General features: G+C 43.1%; 1 protein-coding gene across 1 annotated transcript in view; it reads right to left on the bottom strand.

The window, feature by feature from the left end:
* The window catches only part of LOC140720184 (uncharacterized), a 94,983-nt gene extending 90,528 nt beyond the window's left edge, over positions 1-4,455 (bottom strand). The window contains exon 1 of the mRNA XM_073035066.1: positions 4,431-4,455. The gene's annotated coding sequence lies outside the window, so the exon portion shown is untranslated. The remainder of the gene's footprint in view (positions 1-4,430) is intronic.
* Positions 4,456-21,929: the final 17,474 nt, after the last annotated feature.

Genomic DNA, 21,929 nt, shown 5'->3' with positions numbered 1-21,929 from the left:
GTGGCTTTGGCAGATAATGTGAAGGTAAACCCGAAGGGTTTCTCCAAGTATATTATGAGTAAAAGGATAGTAAGGGACAAAATTGGTCCCCTAGAAGATCAGAGTGGTCGTCTATGTGTGGAGCCTTACGAGATGGGGGAGATCTTAAACAGTTTTTTTGTATCAGTATTTACTCAGGAAACTGGCATAGTGTAAATGGAAGGAAGGGAAACAAGCAGTAGTGTCATGGAAGATTTGTAGATTAAAGAGGAGGAGGTGCTTGCTGCCTTAAAGTGCATAAAGGTAGATAAATCCCCCGGGCCTGACTTGATATTTCCTCGGACCTTGAGAGAGACTAGAGTAGAAATTGCAGGGGCCCTGACAGAAATATTTAAAATGTGCTCAGCCACGGGTGCAGTGCCGGAGGATTGGAGGGTAGTTCATGTTATTCCATTGTTTAAAAAAGGCTCCAATAGAAAACCAGGTAACTAAAGGCCAGTGAGCCTGACATCAGTAGTAGGTAAATTATTGTAAGATGTTCACAGAGATCGGATTTCCAAGTATTTGGACAGCCAAGGGCTGATTAAGGACAGTCAGTATGGCTTTGTGCATGGTAGATCATGTTTAATGAATGTTGTAGAGTTTTTCGAGGAGGTTACCAACAAAGTAGGTGAAGGAAAAGCTGTAGATGTTGTCTACGTGAACGTTAGTAAGGCCTTTGACAAGGTCCCACATGGGAGGTTAGTTCAGAAAGTTCAGACATGAGGTATCCATGGAGAGGTTGGAGAGATTGAAAGAGTGCAGAGATTTACTAGGATGTTGCCAGGTCTTCAGGAGTTGAGTTACAGGGAAAGATTGAACAGGTTAGGACTTTATTCCTTGGAGCATAGAAGGATGAGGGGAGATTTGATAGAGGTTTACAAAATTATGGGGGATATAGACAGTAAATGCGAGTAGGTTCTTTCCATTTAGATTAGGAACGATAAATACGGGAGGACATGGTTTTAGGGTGAAAGGGGAAAGCTTTAGGGGGAACATTAGGTGGAACTTCACTCAGAGAGTGGTGGGAGTGTGGAATGAGCTGCCATCTGACGTGGTAAATGCGGGCTCACTCTTAAGATTTAAGAATAAATTGGATAGATACATGGATGGGAGAGGTCTGGAGGGTTACGGAGTGGGTGCAGGTCAATGGGACGAGCGGAATAAAGTTTCCGCACAGACTAGAAGCGCCAAATGGCCTGTTTTCTGTGCTGTAGTGTTCTATGGTTCTATGGAGTGAAATAAACATGAGATGAGAATTGTCGATCGATTAATTTTAACTCGTTCACCGCATCCGTCAACCGAACAGAAACACCGGGGATTCAGCAGCAGCTGCGGGGGTTAATGGGACAATGAGACAGGTTAAATGGGACAAGTGGGGGCGGTGCTGACCGGAAAAGACAGTGAAGATTCTTCATTAAGTTCAACTGCCATTTCTTTGTCCCCCATTACTACTTCACCAGCATCATTTTCCAATGGTCCAGTATCAACTCTCATCTCCCTTTCACTCTCCATCTAACTGAAAACTAAACTTTTAGTATCCTGATTTATATTATTGGCCAGTTTGCCCTCATATTTCGTCTTTACCATTCTTATGGCTTTTTTCGTTGCCTTTTGTTGGATTTTAAGTGCATCCCAATAATCCAACATCCCACTCACCTTTGCTACCCTATATGTCATTTCCTTAGGTTTAACACAATTATTACATGCCTTTTCCAGCTCAATCTGTGAATTTATTTAAAGTCAGTCCCATAATTTAATAGTTTTTATCTGAAAACTATCTACCCTAGCAAAGATTGTACTGAAGACTGCATTTGATTTTTCTTCAGCCTTGTACGCTTCACATTGAAATAGTATGTGTTTTGACAGTTTCATAATGACAAAATGTACACGACACAGAATGAAGTTTTCCAGTTAGTTACAAGGCATAATTAAGCATAGTGTGGGCACTTCTGTGTCATGTCAATATCATTCCTTCCCTTGTTTTAAGCCCTTCTTCTATAAACCCAACAGGTTTATGTATTCTGGAAAGGTGTCTGTCCTTATGTTCATTATCCTACATCTTGCCATAAGCCCCCAATTCTTAACACTACCAACCCTTTAGCTTCTAATTTGCTAAGTGGAAGGTCTATATCCACAGCTTAACATTTAACAGCTTTTGGTGCTAAACAGTCAATATCATCATTTCCCTCAACAGTGTGATGTGCAGGGCCCATAATGTGCAGACATATAAATCAAACTTTATATATGAAATACCGTTTGACAAGTTTCCAAAAGTCAATCTGACCTACTGCCAGAATGACCTGTTTAAGACTCATCAAAACTGAAATGTATTCTGAGCAAATTATAAGGACCGATTTCCTCCACCCACTGTAAGCCTAAACTGTTGGCAAAGAATTCGGCTTCCTTTGCTGATAAACGGCTATAAGTCATTTCTTTATTATTACCTGCAATTCAGGCACACAAAAACAGCCACACCAACATCCCCAGTTAACTTATCTTTTGATTCATCTGTAAAAATGGTTACTGTATGATAATAACTTTCATTAATATACTGATGAACCAACAGACTCTCAGGCAGAACCAAATCGGATCGTGTAACATAAAATCAACTGAAATCATTGGAAAAAACAAGGTGGGGTTACAGAGAAAGCTACAGTGGGACATATTGTATCATCAAATACACCCATATTCCCAGCGTGGTAAGAACCCAGCCACCCAAAACAAAAAACACTCTTCATGTGATGTCCCCAACCGTCATCCAGCACACCTTTAACAGGATGATCATTTCCTTGCCCCCGCAAATTAATCCAGTATGTTGACATCAACTTGAACCTCTGTTACTTTGAGGGCAATTCTGCCATTGCAATCAGTTTATCCAAAACAGGAGACAACATTACCACACCAGAACACAATCTTTAAGTCTGCAATTGTATCACATACAAACATTTTTAATTTGAAGGTGAAGCTGATCCATAAGCCACACAGACATAATCAAGAACAGATCAAATTAAACAAATATAATTGGTCAACAAAGATTTTCATGTTGCACCCAAGAATACCCACATAGATGTCTGAGGAGATTTAAAGCTCCTTTACATTTATCAATTATTTTACCGATAGGTGCTTCCATGTCAGCTTATTATCCATCCACATACTGAGAAATCTTACCACTGACACTTCCACAAGATATTAATCATATAATTTAAAATCAAGTGCAAGTTTATTAATGTTATTTGTAAACCACGTAATGTGTTTTAACGACTGAAAGCTTAAAATCCTCATCAATCTGCCCACTGTTTGACCTATTAATTGTAAATTGCAATTAATACCTCTAATCTATAAAGCTACGTCATCTGTATATTGTGATTTACTCAGGGTATCCCATTTTCCCATCTCAGAGAAAATATCATTAATCATAATATTAAATAATAAAGGGCTACAAATACTGCCCTGTGGGATCCCATTCTCTATCTCATAGAAACACAAACATAACATGCCGACCGGTACTTGGACAGTCCATCCAAAAAAAACTCAGAAAAATTATACAATGTCCCCCTCACTCCTAATTTAATCAAAAGTCCATTTTCCATATCATTTCCCTTTTCAGTATCAAGAAATACTGCTATTACAACATCATTATTTAATTGTCATTTCCGAATATCATCTTCATAACCTAAAACTGAAGCTAATGTCATTTCACCCTTCCAAAATCCACTCTAATAAAACACTTTATCACCACTCTTTCCAAAATATAACTCAAGCGCTTCATTCCATACATTCCATAAGATTACATAACTGAGACATTCACGATATCGGCCCTTAACTCGAAGGATCAAATGGGGATCTGCCAAGTTTTAGAATAGGCACTACTATTTCCATTTTCCATGAGGAAAGTAGATGCCCGACTCAAACATTTAATATTTTCACAGAAGAGAATTATATACAATTACAATTTCAAATATCACTCTTTCCTGGGGACACCTGACCTGCATTATTAATAGGCTTCTTAAATCCATACAAAGAAATCTCTCCATCAGTGATAGTATCATTGCTACAGCTGACTTCCAGCACATCAGGGTATTCACTGAAAAACATATTCCTACATTGTTTAACTTCTTCACTTAAATTATCCTGATTATGAATCTCAGCAAATGACCCAGCCAGTAACACAACCTTCCCTGTTTCAGTAACAACCATTTTGCCCTCATTAATCAACACTGGAATGTTATGATCCCCACAAATCCCCCCATTTTCTAAATCATGTCCCAAACAATTCCAAGTTTGAAATCCCTTCCGATATTATCCCCATATAACCTCCAGTAAATCACCTACTTCCTCACCACGGCCTTTGCCCTTTTATTGTTAATAATGTCACTCGGAGACTGATGCACCATCACATAAAAACTCACATTTCTCCCAATTTGCTTCCTGTCCCGTTATAAATCCAAATCCAAACTCATAAAGACAGGAAGGCTGACTGACGTTCACATAAACTAATCACCCTCTGAGTTCCGATTTGAGCGGCATGCACTCCAGCCAATGACAGCAGGGGTCAGTGTTAAGTCTGAGCTACGATAGGCTGGTGGAAATCGGCCCATGATCAGCCCCTCCTCTTCCGCTCCATCGCCATGGCGGAGTTCAGCGAGAGCTTCTGTCGGTGTCGCCGGCCTCGGCGCCCACAAGGACGGGTGTGATTCCCCTTCGCGCCTCGGTGGGTCTGTTTCGGTGACGTCTGTGGTGGCTGACGAAACATGCTTCGACAGGGAGCGAGCGAGGACAATGACTACAACTCCCAGAAGGCCCCACTGATGACGTCGTAGTGTTGTTCAGGGGTAAGGTATAAAAACAAAATGGAGGAAAATGTAATGCATTACGTTTTCTGTACTGTGTCGTGCCTTCAATAAAAAATTAAATTAAAAGAGAGATTCCAGCGAGAAATAGATAGAACATAGAACCATACAGCACGGTACAGGCCGTTCGGCCCACAATGTTGTGCCGACCCTTAAACTCTGCCTCCCTAAGGTTAAATTCCTCCATATACCTGTCTAACAGTCTCTTAAACTTCACTAGTGTATCTGCCTCCACCACTGACTCGGGCAGTGCATTCCACGCACCAACTACTCTCTGAGTATAAAATCTTACTCTAATATCCCCCTTGAACTTCCCTCCCCTTACCTTAAAGCCATGTCCTCTTGTATTGAGCAGTGGTGCCCTGGGGAAGAGGCGCTGGCTGTCCACTCTATCCGTTCCCCTTAATATCAACTATACCTCTATCATTTCTCCACTCATCATCCTCCTCTCCAGAGAGTAAAGCCCTAGCTCCCTTAATCTCTGATCATAATCCACACACTCTAAACCAGGCAGCATTCTGGTGAATCTACTCTGTACCCTTTCCAATGCTTCCACATCCTTCTTATAGTGAGGTGACCAGAACTGGACAGAGTACTCCCAAGTGTGGTCCAACAAGAGTTTCATAGAGCTGCAACATTACATCGCGACTCTTAAACTCTGTCCCTCGACTTATGAAAGATAACACCCCATAAGCTTTCTTAACTACTCTGTCTACCTGTGAGGCCACTTTCAGGGATCTGTGGACATGTAGCCCCAGGTCCCTCTGCTCCTCCACACTTCCAAGTATCCTGCCATTTACTTTGTACTCTGCCTTGGAGTTTGTCCTTCCAAAGTGTATCACCTCACCCTTCTCCAGGTTGAACTCTATCTGCCACTTTTCAGCCCACTCCTGCATCCTATCAATGTCTCTCTGCAATCTTTGATAATACTCTGCAATATCCACAACACCACCAACCTTTGTGTCTTCTGCAAACTTGCCAACCCATCCTTCTACCCCCACATCCAGGTTGTTAATAAAAATCACGAAAAGTAGGTGTCCCAGAACTGATCCTCGTGGGACACCACTAGTCACAACCCTCCAATCTGAATGAACTCCCTCCAGCACAACTCTCTGCTTTCTGCAGGCAAGCCAATTCTGAATCCACCTGGTCAAACATCCCTGGATCCCATGCCTTCTGTCTTTCTGAATAAGCCTACTGTGTGTAACCTTATCAAATGCATTACTAAAATCCATGTAGATTACATCCACTGCACAACCCTCATCTATCTGCCTGGTCACCTCCTAAAAGATCAGGCTTGTTAGACACGATCTGCCCTTCAGAAAGCCATGCTGACTGTCACTGATTAGACCATGATTCTCTAAATGCCAATAGATCCTATCTTTGTGAATCTTTTCCAACAGCTTTCCCACCACAGATGTAAGGCTCAATGGTCTATAATTATCCAGACTATCCCTACTACCCTTTTTGAACAAGTTGACAACATTCGCCTCCCTCCAATCCTCCGGTACCATTTTCCTGGACAATGAGGACATAATGATCCTAGCCAGAGGCTCAGCAATCTATTTCCTCGCCTCGGATGCAGAACTGGGAAGTGGCAGAGGGAGTTCAACACAGATGATGAGGTTCATTTCTGCAGGTCAAATTTGAACACAGAATATCATATTAATGGTGAGACTCTTGGCAGTGTGGAGGGTCAGAGAGATCTTGGGGTCCATGTCCATACGACATTCAAAGCTGCTGTGGAAGTTGGCAGTGTTGTTAGGAAAATGTCTGGTGTGATGGCCTTCATCAACCGTGGGATTGAGCTCAAGAGCTGTGAGGTGATGTTGAAGCTATATTTCTCCTAACCTGTACATAAGTAATTGTAATAAGATGATGAGAGGCTTTGACCATGTGGATAGCCAGAGGCATTTTCCCAGGCTTGAAGTGACTAACACGAGGGGACGTAGTTTTAAGCTGCTGGGAAGTCGGTACTGAGGGAATGTCAGGGGTAAGTTTCTTACACAGAGAGTGGTGGGTGCATGGAATGCACTGCCTGCAGCGATGGTGGAGGTGGATACAATAGGATATTTTAAGAGACTCTTAGATAGGTTCATGGAGCTTAGAAACATAGAGGGATATACGATCAGGAAATCCTAGGCAGTCTCTAGAGTAGGTTACATGGTCGGTACAACATTGTGGGCTGAAGAGCCTGTAATGTGCTGTAGATTTCTGTGTTCTGTGTCAAAGACAGGCAGAGGAATTAGTTTAAATGGACAGGAGGACAGCATGGAAAGGTTGGGCCAAAGGGACTGTGTTAGTGCCGTAAGGGAGCAGTTCTGTCCCAAACATCGACTCTATTCCCCTCAACAGATGCTGCCTGACTTGACAACGTTTTTGAAAAGTTGCATTCTGTTCCGCTTAGCATTCTGTACAAAGAATGTTTTGTGCTGGAAGAGTGCAGAGGAGATTCATCATGATTGAGGGGGCTTGTGTTCATAAGTCCATAAGGCATAGGAACAGAATTAGGCCATTCAGCCCATTGAGTCAGCCACCTTTCCATCAAGGCTGATCCCAGATCGCACTCAATTCCAGATATCTGACCTCCCGCCATATCCTTTGATGCCCTGACCGATCAGGAAACGATCAACTGCCGCCTTGAATATACCCACACACTCGGCCTCCACCGCAGTCTGTGGCAGAGCATTCCACAGATCCAATACACCTTGGCTAATAAAAAAAATAAGCTGCTTCCCTCTGTTTGAAAAGGTGGCCCCTCTACTTTGTGGCTGTGCCCCACCACAGGAAATACCTTCTCCACATCCACCTTATCCAGTCCTTTCAACATTCGGTAGGTTTCAATGAGATGCCCCGCATTTTTCTGAGTTCTAGTGAGCACAGGGTCAAAGCTGCCAAGTGCTCCTCATATTTTAACCCCACATTCCTGAAATCATCCTTCTGAACCTCCTCTGGACTCTCTCCAATGACAACACATCCTGTCTGAGATGTGGGGCCCAACACTGTTGACAATACTCTAAGTGTGGCCTGACTCGTGTCTTATAAAGCCTCAGCATTATCTCTTTGCTGTTATATTCATGGGGCGAGATTGGACTGTGTTAATCAATGGGGCCCCGGGTATCGGGGGAAGACTCGGGCGGCGGGGCCCCGGGGATCGGGGGGAGACTCGGGCGGCGGGGCCCCGGGGATCGGGGCGAGACTCGGGCGGCGGGGCCCCGGGGATCGGGGGGTGACTCGGGCAGCCCGGCCCCGGGGATCGGGGGGAGACTCGGACAGCGCGGCCTCGGGGATCGGGGGGAGACTCGGGCGGTGGGGCCCCGGGGATCGGGGGGAGAATCGGGCAGCGGGGCCCCGGGGATCGGGGGGAGAATCGGGCAGCGGGGCCCCGGGGATCGGGGGTGGGAGACTCGAGCAGCGCTGGGGATCGGGGGGAGACTCGGGCAGCGGGGACCTGGGGATGGGGGGGGAGACTCAGGCAGCGCGGCCCCAGGGATCGGGGAAAGGCCGCTGGGCCTCAGGCGCAGTCGGGTGGCCGACACGAACCTTTCCCGTGGTTTGACTCGACGAAAGTGGATGGACATCTAATGTCTCCCCAAGGGTTTTACGCTGGACCGAGAGCAGAGAGACCCCTGGCCCTTGACTCCTCAGACAGGGGCTCTCATGGCCCGCCTCAAAGGGCCTAACTGGGTGGACTAGCTTCCCTGGGTCCTGCTTGGAATCCGCACGGCGCCCAAAGAAGATCTGCGCACCTCGTCGGCCGAGTTGGTGTACGGCGCAGCCCCTGGTCGTCCCCGGGGAGTTCATACCAGCCCCAAGGGGGCAAGAGGAAGAACCTGCAGCAGTCCTGAGCAGACTATGCAAGAGGCTCGGCAACCTGGCCCCCATACCCACTTCGCAGCATGGGCAGAACCCGACCTGCGTACCCAAAGACCTGCGAAACTGTAAGTTTGTTTTTGTACGACAGGGCGGACATCGGGCACCGCTACTGCGGCCCTACAAGGGGCCGTTTAATGTGATCAGGAACAACGGGTCCACGTTCGTGCTGGACATTGGGGGGAGAGAGGAGGTTTTCTCGGTGGACTGACTCAAACCGGCCCATGTGAACGTGGCGCAACCGGTCGAGATTCCTGCACTGCGGCGCAGAGGCAGACCTCCCAAACAGAGTCCGGCCCAGACTGTGGACATCGGGGGGTGTATCGCCGGTTCTGGGGGGTGGGGTATGTGGCGACCCACTTCCCAGCGCACTCGAACCGGCTCACAAAGTGGTGCATTGAGGCCGGTCCCAAAAAGGGCACCAAGCCTGCTGGGGAAAAGCCAGGAGGGAGGGCTTCATGTTTCTGGACAATTGGGCTTTGTTCCTGGGAAGGTGGGGCCTGTTCCGACGGGACGGTTTGCCCCTGAACTGGAGAGGAACTAACATCCTTGCGGGTAGATTTGTTAGTGCTGCTTGTGGGGTGGGGGGGGGGGTAAAAAAGATTTGCAGAGGGAGGGGAACCAGAATGTTAGAGCAGATAGTGAGGTGGAGGAGGATAAAGGTCATGCGAGGACTGCATGTATAGACAGAAATCAAAGGTTTGTACATTAGGTTGTAAATTAATTTTCAGAGCTTTAGAAATTGTAGAAAATAAAGATTTCCAGAAAGATTTTGATGAAGAACATTACCAAAACATATGTGAAAAAGTGGCTACTTCAGTTTTACACCTATCGCAATAATTGTCTATGTTAGGAAATATTTTGGGTGGTCTCTCCTTTGTTAACAGTGAACAATTTTAAATTGAATTAAACACTGATTGGCACATATTAAAGAAGAATTGACCATCTTCATTAACAAAGGTCATATTAAGTTCTCTCTCCCAAACTTGTTTAATTTTTAGTGATTAAGGGGATCTGCTTTTTTTTTGCAGATTTATTTATTTTTATTATCATTTATTTTGTCATGGTTGATTGATGACTTTTGAAGAGTTAATTAGCAAATATTCTCTCTCTCATACACACTTACTGTAATATCTTCAGGTTAGACTTTTTTTTACAAAAAATAATTATCTAAGTTCCCATATATGCAAGAATCTGATTTGTTGGATACTATTTTGAATATGATTCCTTCAGTAAGAGAATTTGTAATTCACATTGATAGAATTTATAATTTATTTTTAATACATTAATACAAAAAGATAACCTCCCACCTAAGGTTTATACATGATAGAATTATTTGTTGTTTCAGACGTGATAGAGGGGGAGGGATGAAAGGGGGAGGAGTGGCATTACTAGTCAGGGAAAATATCACAGCTGTGTGTAGACAGGACAGCCCGGAGGGCTTGTCTACAGGGGTCATATGCGTGTAGCTGAGGAACGGGAATGGTGTGACCACACTAATAGGGGTGTATTATAGACCGCCCAATAGTCAGAGAGAATTGGAGGAGCAAACCTGTATAAAGATAGTAGACCGATGTAAGAAACAGGAAGTTGTAATAGTAGGGGATTTTACCTTTCCTCATATTGACTGGGACTCCCAAACTGTAAAAAGACTAGATGGCTTGGAGTTTGTGAAATGTTTTCAGGAAAGTTTTCTAAATCAATATATAGAGGTACCTACGAGAGAGGATGCAATACTTGATCTCCTATTAGGAAACCAGACAGGTCGGGTGACAGAAGTATGTGTAGGCGAACATTTTGGGTCCAGTGACCATAATGTCATTAGTTTCAAGTTAATTATGGATCAGGATAGGTCTGGTCCTCAAGTTGAGGTTCTAAATTGGAGAAGGGCCAATTTTGTGGAAATGAAAAATGATCTAGGAAGAGTGGATTGGGATAAGTTTTTTTCTGGCGAGGATGTGTTCAGTAAGTGGAAGGCCTTCAAAGGCGAAATTTTGAGAGTGCAGAGTTTGCATGTTCCTGCCAGGATTAAAGGCAAAGTTAACAGGCCTCGGGAACCTTGGTTTTCAAGGCATATTGGCGATCTGGTTAAGAAAAAGGGAGAGGTGTATAGCAGGTATAGGCAACAAAGAACAAATGAGTTACTTGAAGAGTATAGAAAATGTAAGAAAATACTAAAGAAGGAAATCAGGAAGGCAAAAAGACATGAGGTGGCTTTGGCAGATAATGTGAAGGGAAAACCCAAAGGATTTCTACAAATATATTGAGAGTAAATGGATAGTAAGGGACAGAATTGGTCCCCTAGAAGATCAGAGTGGTCGTCTATGTGTGGAGCCTCACGAGATGGTGGAGATCTTAAACAGTTTTTTGCATCAGTATTTACTCAGGAAACTGGCATAGTGTATATGGAAGGAAGGGAAACAAGCAGTAGTGTCATGGAACATTTGTAGATTAAAGAGGAGGAGTTGCTTGCTGCCTTACAGTGAATAAAGGTAGATAAATCCCCCGGGCCTGACTTGACATTTCCTCGGACCTTGAGAGAGACTAGTGTAGAAATTGCAGGGGACCTGGCAGAAATATTTAAAATGTCCCCAGCTACCTGTGCAGTGCCGGAGGATTGGAGGGTAGCTCATGTTGTTCCGTTGTTTTAAAAAGGCTCCAATAGTAAACCAGGTAACTACAGGCCAGTGAGCCTGACATCAGTAGTAGGTCAGTTATTGGAAGGTGTTATGAGAGATCGGATATACAAGTATTTGGACAGCCAAGGGCTGATTAAGGATAGTCAGTATGGCTTTGTGTGTGGTAGATCGTGTTTAACAAATCTTGTAGAATTTTTCGAAGAGGTTACCAAGAAAGTAGATGAAGGAAAGGCTGTGGATGTTGTCTGCATGAACTTTAGTAAGGCCTTTGACAAGGTCCCACATGGGAGGTCAGAAGGTTCAGACACTAGGTATCCACAGAGAGGTTGGAGACTGGATTCGAAATTGGCTGTGTGGGAAAAGACAGAGAGTGGTAGTGGATGATTACTTCTCAGACTGGAGGCCTGTGACTAGTGGTGTGCCTCAGGGATCTGTGCTTGGACCATTGTTGTTTGTTGTCTATATCAATGATATAGATGTGGTCAATTAGATCAGCAATTTTGCTGTTGACACCAAGATTGGAGGCGTTGTGGACAGCGAGGAAGGCTTTCAAAGCTCGCCGAGGGATCTGGACCAACTGGAAAAATGGGCCAGAAAATGACAGATGGAATTTAATGCAGACATTAAATTCTGCATGAGGTGAGGTGAGGTGAGGTGTGAGGTGTTGCATTTTGGAAGGACAAACCAAGGTAGGACATACACAGTAAACGGTAGGGCACAGAGGAGTGCGGAGGAACAAAGGGATCTGGGAGTTCAGGTACATAATTCCCTGAAAGTGGATGTCACAGGTAGACAGGGTTGTAAAGAAGGCCTTTGGCATCCTAGCATTCATAAATTAAAGTACTGAGTACAGGAGTTGGGATGTTCTGCTGAGGTTGTATAAGGCATTGGTGAAGCCAGATTTGGAATATTATCTGCAGTTCTGGTCACCTAACTATAGGAAGGATATCAGTAAGATTGAAAGAGTGCAGAGAAGATTTACTAGGATGTTGCCAGGTCTTCAGGAGTTGAGTTACAGGGAAAGATTGAACAGGTTAGGACTTTATTCCTTGGGTGTAGAAGAATGAGGGGGGGATTTGATAGAGGTTTACAAAATTATGAGGGGTATAGACAGTAAATGTGAGTAGGTTCTTTCCACTTAGATTCGGAAAGATAAAAACAGGAGGACATGGTTTTAGGGTGAAAGCGGAAAGGTTTAAGGGGAACATGCGGAGGAACTTCTTCACTCAGAGAGTGGTGGGAGTGTGGAACGAGCTGCTATCTGACGTGGTAAATGCGGGCTCACTCTTAAGTTTTAAGAATAAATTGGATAGATACATGGATGGGAGAGGTCTGGAGGGTTACGGACTGGGTGCAGGTCAATGGGAAGAGCGGAATAAAGTTTCCGCACAGACTAGAAGCGCCAAAATGGCCTGTTTTCTGTGCTGTAGTGTTCTATGGTTCTATGGAGTGAAATAAACACGACATGAGAATTATCGATCGAATAATTTAAGCTCGTTCACCGCATCCGTCAACCGAACAGAAACATCGGGAATTCAGCAACTGATGGGGGCGGCGGGTCCTGAGCTCTCCCGGGTCCTAAAATCCACCCGTAAAGAGACAGGTTACTGGGACAAGTGGGGGCGGTGCTTAACGGAGAAGACAGTGAAGATTATTCATTAAGTTCATCTTCCATTTCTTTGTCCCCCATTACTACTTCACCAGCATCATTTTCCAGTGGTCTAGTATCAACTCTCATCTCCCTTTCACTCTTCATGTAACTGAAAACTAAACTTTTAGTATCCTGATTTATATTATTGGCCAGTTTGCCCTCATATTTCGTCTTGACCATTCTTATGGCTTTTTTCATTGCCTTTTGTTGGATTTTAAGAGCATCTTAATAATCCAACATCTCACTCACCTTTGCTACCCTATATGTCATTTCCTTAGGCTTAACACAATTATTACATGCCTTTTCCAGCTCAAACTGTGAATTGATTTAAAGTCAGTACCATAATTGAATAAAGTTTTTATCTGAAAACTATCTACCCTCGCAAAGATTGTACTGAAGACTGCATTTGATTTTTGTTCAGCCTTGTATGCTTCACATTGAAATAGTATGTGTTTCGACAGTTTCATAATGACAAAATGTACACGACACAGAATGAAGTTTTCCAATTACATACAAGGCATAATTAAGCATAGTGTGGGCATTTCTATGTCATGTCAATATCATTCCTTCCCTTGTTTTAAGCTCCTCTTCTATAAACCCAACAGGTTTATGTATTATGTAAAGGTGTCTGTCCTTATGTCCATTATCCTACGTCTTGCCATAAGCCCCTAATTCTTACCACCACCAACCCTTTAGCTTCTAATTTGCTAAGTGGAAGGTCTATATCCACAGCTTAACATTTAACAGCTTTTGGTGCTAAACAGTCAACATCATCATTTCCCTCAACAGTGTGATGTGCAGGGCCCATAATGTGCAGACATATAAATCAAACTTTATATATGTAATACCGTTCCATATGAAATTCTGAGCTTATGCCAGAATGACCTGTTTAAGACTCATCAAAGCCGAAATGTATTCTGAGCAAATTATATGGACCAATTTTCTCCACCCACTGTAAGCCTAAACTGTTGGCAAAGAATTCTGCTTCCTATGCTGATAAATGGCTATAAGTCATCTCTTTATCATTACCTGCAACTCAGGCACACAGAAACAGCCACACCAACATCCCCAGTTAACTTTTCTTTTGATTCATCTGTAGAAATGGTTACTGTATGATACTAACTTTCATTAATTTACTGATGAACCAACAGACTCTCAGGCAGAACCGAATCCGATCGTGTAACCTAAAATCAACTGAAGTCATTGGAAAAAACAAGGTGGGGTTACAAAGAAAGCTACAGTGGGACATATTGTATCATCAAATACACCCGTATTCCCAGCGTGGTAAGAACCCAGCCACCCAAAACAAAAAACACTCTTCTTGTGATGACCCCAACCGTCCTCCAGCACACCTTTAACAGAATGATCATTTCCTTGCCCCCGCAAATTAATCCAATATGTTGACATCAACTTGAACCTCTGTTACTTTGAGGGCAATTGTCCCATTGCAATCAGTAAAGCCAAAACAGAAAACAACATTACTGCACCAGAACACAATCTTAAAACTGTAATTGTATCAAATACAAACATTTTTAATTTGAAGATGAAGCTGATCCATAAGCCACACAGACAGAATCAAGAACAGATCAAATTAAACAAATATAATTGGTCAACAAAGATTTTCATGTTGCACCCAAGAATACCCACTTAGATGCCTGAGGAGATTTGAAGCTCCTTTACATTTATCAATTATTTTACTGATAGGTGCTTCTATGTCAGCTGATTATCCATCCACATACTGAGAAATCTTACCACTGACACTTCCTCAAGATAGTAATCATTTAATTTATAATCAAGTGCAAGTCTATTAATCCTGCTTGTAAACCACGTAATGTATTTTAACGACTGAAAGCTTAAAATCCTCATCAATCTGCCCACTGTTTGACCTATTAATTGTAAATTGCAATTAATACCTCTATTCTATAAAGCTACATCATCTGTATATTGTGATTTACCCAGGGTATCCCATTTTCCCATCTCAGAGAAAATATCATTAATCATAATATTAAATAATGAAGGGCTACAAATGCTGCCTTGTGGGATCCCATTCTCTATTTCATAGAAACACAAACATAACATGCCGACCCGTACTTGCACAGTCCGTCCAAATAAAAAACTCAGAAAAATTATACAATGTCCCTCTCACTCCTAATTTAATCAAAAGTCCTTTCTTCCATATCATTTCCCTTTTCAGTATCAAGAAATACTGCTATTACAACATCTTTATTTAATTGTGCTTTCCGAATATCATCTTCCAAACCTAAAACTGAATCTAATGTCATTTCACCCTTCCAAAATCCACTCTAATGAAACACTTCATCACCACTCTTTCCAAAATATAATTCAAGTGCTTGATTACCATACATTGCATAAGTTTACATAAATGAGACATTCACGATATAGGCCCTTAACTAGGATAAAATGGGGATTTAATATTTTCACAAAAGAGAGTTATATACAATTACAATTTCAAATATCACTCTTACCTGAAGACACCTGACCTGCATTATTAATAGACTTCTTAAATTCATACAAAGAAATCTCTCCCTCAGTGATACTATCATTGCTACAGCTGACTTCCAGCACATCGGGGTATTCACTGAAAAACATATCCCAACATTGTTTAACTTCTTCACTTAAATTATCCTGATTATTACTGTTAGCAAATGACCCAGCCAGTAACACAACCTTCCCTGTTTTAGTAACAATCATTTTGCCCTCATTAATCAACACTGGAATATTATGATCCCCACAAATCCCATTTTCGAAAACATATCCCAAACAATTCCAAGTTTGATATCCCTTCCAATATTATCTCTATATAACCTCCAGTAAATCACCTACTTCCTCACCACGGCCTTTGCCCTTTTAATGTTAATAATGTAACTCGGGGACTGATGAACCATCACATAAAAACTCACATTTCTCCCAATTTGCTTCCTGTCCCGTTATAAATCCAAATCCAAACTCATAAAGACAGGAATTCTGACTGACGTTCACATAAACTAATCACCCTCCGAGTTCCCATTTGAGCGACAGGCACTATAGCCAATGACAGCAGGGTTCAGTTTGAAGTCTGAGCTACTATAGGCTGGAGGAAATCGGCCCATGAGCAGCCCCTCCTCTTCCGCTCCATCGCCATGGCGGAGGTCAGCGATTCGCTTCTGTCGGTGTCGCCGGCCTCGGCGCCCACAAGGACGGGTGTGATTCCCCTTCGCGCCTCGGTGGGTCTGTTTCGGTGCCGTCTGTGGTGGCTGACGAAACATGCTTTGACAGGGAGTGAGCGAGGACAATGACTACAACTCACAGAATGCCCCACTGATGACGTTGTGGTGTTGTTTCGGGGTAAGGTATAAAAACAAAATGGAGGAAAATGTAATGCATTACGTTTTCTGTACTGTGTCGTGCCTTCAATAAAAAATTTTAAAAAAAAGAGAGATTCCAGCGGGAAATAGATAGAACATAGAACCATACAGCACAGTACAGGCCCTTCGGCCCACAATGTTGTGCCGCCACTTAAACTCTGCCTCCCTAAACTTAAATTCCTCCATATATCTGTCTAGTAGTCTCTTAAACTTCACTAGTGTATCTGCCTCCACCACTGACTCGGGCAGTGCATTCCACGCACCAACCACTCTCTGAGTATAAAATCTTCCTCTATTATCCTCCCTTGAACTTCCCTCCCCTTAGCTTAAAGCCATGTCCTCTTGTATTGAGCAGTGGTGCCCTGGGGAAGAGGCACTGGCTGTCCACTCTATCTATTCCCCTTAATATCAACTATACCGCTATCATTTCTCCTCTTATCCTCCTTCTCTCCAGAGAGTAAAGCCCTAGCTTCCTTAATCTCTGATCATATTGCACACCCTCTAAACCAGGCAGCATTCTGGTAAATCTCCTCTGTAACCTTTCCAATGCTTCCACATCCTTCTTATAGTGAGGTGACCAGAACTGGACAGAGTACTCCAAGTGTGGCCAAACCAGAGTTTTATAGAGCTGCATCATTACATCGCGACTCTTAAACTCTGTCCCTCGACTTATGAAAGCTAACACCCCATAAGCTTTCTTAACGACTCTGTCTAAGTGTGAGGTAACTTTTAGGGAACTGTGAACATGGAGACCCAGATCCCTCTGCTCCTCCACACTTCCAAGTATCCTGCCATTTACTTTGTACTCTGCCTTGGAGTTTGTCCCTCCAAAGTCTACCACCCCACGCTTCTCCAGGTTGAACTCTATCTGCCACTTCTCAGTCCACTCCTGCATCCTATCAATGTCTCTCTGCAATCTTTGACAATTCTCTGCACTATCCACAACACCACCAACCTTTGTGTCTTCAACAAACTTGCCAACTCATCGTTCTACCCCGACATCCAGGTCGTTAATAAAAATCACGAAAAGTAGAGGTCACAGAACTGATCCTTGTGGGACACCACTAGTTAAAACCCTCCAATCCGAATGTACTCCCTCCACCACAACTCTCTGCTTTCTGCAGGCAAGCCAATTCTGAATCCACCTGGTCAATCATCCCTGGATCCCATGCCTACTGACATTCTGAATAAGCCTACCGTGTGGAACCTTATCAAATGCATTACTAAAATCCATGTAGATCACATCCACTGCACTACCCTCATCTGTATGCCGGGTCACCTCCTAAAAGAACTCCATCAGGCTTGTTAGACACGATCTGCCCTTCAGAAAGCCATGCTGACTGTCACTGATCAGACCATGATCTCTGAATGCCAATAAATCTTATCTTTGTGAATCTTTTCCAACAGCTTTCCCACCACAGATGTAAGGCTCAATGGTCTATATCCGGACTATCCCTACTACCCTTTTTGAACAAGGGGACAGCATTCGCCTCCCTCCAATCCTCCGGGACCATTCCCGTGGACAATGAGGACATAATGATCCTAGCCAGAGGCTCAGCAATCTAATTCCTCGCCTCGGATGCAGAACTGGGAAGTGGCAGATGGAGTTCAACACAGATGAAGAGATTCATTTCTGCAGGTCAAATTTGAACACAGAATATAATATTAATGGTAAGACTCTTGGCAGTGTGGAGGGTCAGAGAGATCTTGGGGTCCATGTCCATACGACACTCAAAGCTGCTGTGGGGGTTGGCAGTGTTGTTAGGAAAACGTCTTGCGTGATGGCCTTCATCAACCATGGGATTGAGTTCAAGAGCTGTGAGGTGATGTTGAAGCTATATTTCTCCTAACCTGTACATAAGTAATTGTAATAAGATGATGAGAGGCTTTGACTATGTGGATAACCAGAGGCATTTTCCCAGGCTTGAAGTGACTAACACGAGGGGACGTAGTTTTAAGCTACTTGGAAGTCGGTACCGAGGGAATGTCAGGGGGAAGTTTCTTACACAGAGAGTGGTGGGTGCATGGAATGCACTGCCTGCAGCGATGGTGGAGGTGGATACAATAGGATATTTTAAGAGACTCTTAGATAGGTTCATGGAGCTTAGAAACATAGAGGGATATACGATCAGGAAATCCTAGGCAGTCTCTAGAGTAGGTTACATGGTCGGTACAACATTGTGGGCTGAAGAGCCTGTAATGTGCTGTAGATTTCTGTGTTCTGTGTCAAAGACAGGCAGAGGGATTAGTTTAAATGGACAGGAGGACAGCATGGTAAGGTTGGGCCGAAGGGCCTGTGTTAGTGCCGTAAGGGAGCGGTTCTGTCCCAACCATCGACTCTATTCCCCTGAACAGATGCTGCCTGACTTGACAACGTTCTTGAAAAGTTACATTCAGTTCCGCTTAGCATTCTGTACAAAGGATGTTTTGTGCTGGAAGAGTGCAGAGGAGATTCATCATGATTGAGGGGGCTTGTGTTCATAAGTCCATAAGGCATAGGAACAGAATTAGGCCATTCAGCCCATCGAGTCTGCCGCCTTTCCATCATGGCTGATCCCAGATCGCACTCAATTCCAGATATCTGACCTGCCGCCATATCCTTTGATGCCCTGACTGATCAGGAAACGATCAACTTCCGCCTTGAATATACCCACACACTCGGCCTCCACCGCAGTCTGTGGCAGAGCATTCCACAGATCCAATACACCGTGGCTAATAAAAAAAATAAGCTACTTACCTCTGTTTGAAAAGGTGGCCCCTCGACTTTGTGGCTGTGCCCCACCACAGGAAATACCTTCTCCACATCCACCTTATCCAGTCTTTTCAACATTCGGTAGGTTTCAATGAGATGCCCCCGCATTTTTCTGAGTTCCAGTGAACACAGGGTCCAAACGGGCAAATGCTCCTCATGTTTTAACTCCTTCATTCCCGAAACCATCTTTCTGTACCTCCTCTGGACTCTCTCCAATGGCAACACATCCTGTCTGAGATGTGGGGCCCAACACTGTTGACAATACTCCAAGTGTGGCCTGACTCGTGTCTTATAAAGCCTCAGCATTATCTCTTTGCTGTTATATTCATGGGGCGAGATTGGACTGGGTTGATCTACAGGGGGATCTTGGAATCCGAGTTCATAACTCCCAGATAGTGGTTCCATTGTCAGACAGTTATGTTGCAGTTGTATAAATCTCTAGTTTAACCACATCTGGAGAATTGCATTCGAATACAGGAATAATGAGGAGGTTTTGGATGGTGAGTGGAAGAGGCTTAACAGGATGCTGCCTGGATAAAGTGAGACCGGACAATCTCGGGTAATTTTCTCCGGAGTGGCAGAGGCTGAGGGAGGTCTCACAGACGTTTACAGGAATGTGAGAGACACAGACAGAGTGGACAGCCGGGATTGTTTATCTAAGGAGGAAATGTCCAATGCCAGTGGGCATGCACTTCAGGAGAAAGGGGGAACACATCCTCATTGGTCCTTTTTGCACTATTGAAGTATTTTGTAATTTAGTGTAATTTTGTATCTTTTCTCTGCATAGCTGCTGTTGGAAAAAAACAATTAGAAAAGTCAATGATGTTAAAAACCTGACTCAGGATGTTTAAAGGAGATTTGCGTTTCAAGTTTTGTTTTTCATTCCCACAGTGGTGGGTGTCTGGAGTGAATATCGGCTGGTGGTGGAGGCAGATGTGAAAGAGGCTATTAGATACCACGTGAATGTGAGGAGAATGGAGGGATGTGTTCCTTGTGTCAGCAGAAGGGATTGGTTTAGTAAGGCATGAAATGACCAGTTCAATGGGTTCAGAACAACACAGTGAGCAGAAGGGCCTGTTCAAGGACAAGTACAGCAAGCAGAGCAGGTAAACTGGATAAAGTGATCCCACTCAGAGAACAGACTGTGACGTCAGTGGATATATGTCGTCATCACAGTTCTCTCACCAAAGATACTTCAGTGCTGGATAAAATGAAGTTTGTGATGTTTATGACCGATGTGGTGAATTGTACTGCTCAGACATCTCATCCTACTGAGGAAATTAAAATTATTGTGAAAGCTGCAGAAAGGTATCTTGGTGTAACTGGTGTTTTGTGGGAAGCTGTAAATGAAGCTCTGATTTGTGGGGGTTTCTGCATCCCAGTCTACTTGTGAAGATATGTAATGGAATTGAAATATTGAAGTGAAATGCAAGAAGCCTGATTTTACATGGTCAACACTTTCAGCAGTTTATTTCCGATTTGTCAGATTCTTCCGATGTTATATCTGTTCAGGAAACCTGCACATTTTAAGTTTTATTGCTGTGCAGGATTATATTGTCGTTTGGCTTGACAGGTTAGTTGGTAGAGGCATGGTGTTGTCAGTTTTATAAGGAAAGGGGCAAAGTATAGTGTTGTGAATGGGAATAAAATGTATCATGAACTTGTAGAAAATCTTGATTCAACAGTTATGTGTGTAATTTTCTTTTGTGAGAATATTAACTTTCTGAATCGTATTTGGAGGTTTGGCCATCGACTTTTCTCATGGAAAATGGTTGTAGTAGTTCCCATTCTAAAACCCGGATCTCCCCGTCTGATCGTCCTTCTTGTAGACCAATATCATTAAAGTCTCATTTATGTAAACTTGTGGAATGTATGGTAATTGAGTGTTTGAATTATATTTTTGATAAAAGAGGTCATTTCACGTTTTATCAGAGGGGAATTTGGAACGGTAGAATAAGACCATAAGACAAAGGAGCAGAAGTCGGTCATTCGGCCCATCGAGTCTGCTCTGCCATTTTATCATGAGCTGATCCATTCTCCCATTTAGTCCCACTCCCCCGCCTTCTCACCATAACCTTTGATACCCTGGCTACTCAGATACCTAGCAATCTCTGCCTTAAATAACATTGGAATCAGTTTGGGTTTGGAAGATCATATTAGGAAAGTACAGTTAAATAAAGAGTTGTAATAGCAATATTTTTGATATTGAAAAGGCAAATAATATTTATTGATGGACTTTTGATAAATTTTTGGAAATGCAATTGAGAGGGCTATTGTACAATTTTTTCTGATTGTTTCTATTTGTACGTCTTGTAAAGGTATGGATGGGCAAGTATGACATTGAATTCATTTTTATATTTGGAAGATGGTATTAGTAAAGCCAGTTAAATATAGATGTTGTAACAGCAGTATTTTTACTATTCAGAAGGCAGATGTTATTTATGGAAGGAAAGAATTTTTAATAAATTGTGGAAATGAGGATGGAGGGCTGGTATCTAACTTTGAGTTGTTTTAATTGAACGTTTTGTGTCAGGTATGGGTGGGAAAGTTATATTCAGGTTGTTATGAGATAGAAACTGGGATCCCACAGGCAGTATTTATTATTTTATATTACAATTAATATTTTTTTCTGAGATAGGTTTATCGTTGTGTAAATCTCTATATGCAGATGATGGAGGTTTATTGATTAGAGGTAGAAATTTCAATTTTACTGTATATAGGATGCATTCGCAATTAATAAGGTCGAAAAGTCGGCAAATAGATGGGACAAGTTATGTG

This window comes from Hemitrygon akajei, unplaced genomic scaffold, assembly GCF_048418815.1.
Source record: "Hemitrygon akajei unplaced genomic scaffold, sHemAka1.3 Scf000037, whole genome shotgun sequence".
NCBI classification, from domain to species: domain Eukaryota; kingdom Metazoa; phylum Chordata; class Chondrichthyes; order Myliobatiformes; family Dasyatidae; genus Hemitrygon; species Hemitrygon akajei.
This window is presented reverse-complemented; position numbering and strand designations above follow the sequence as displayed.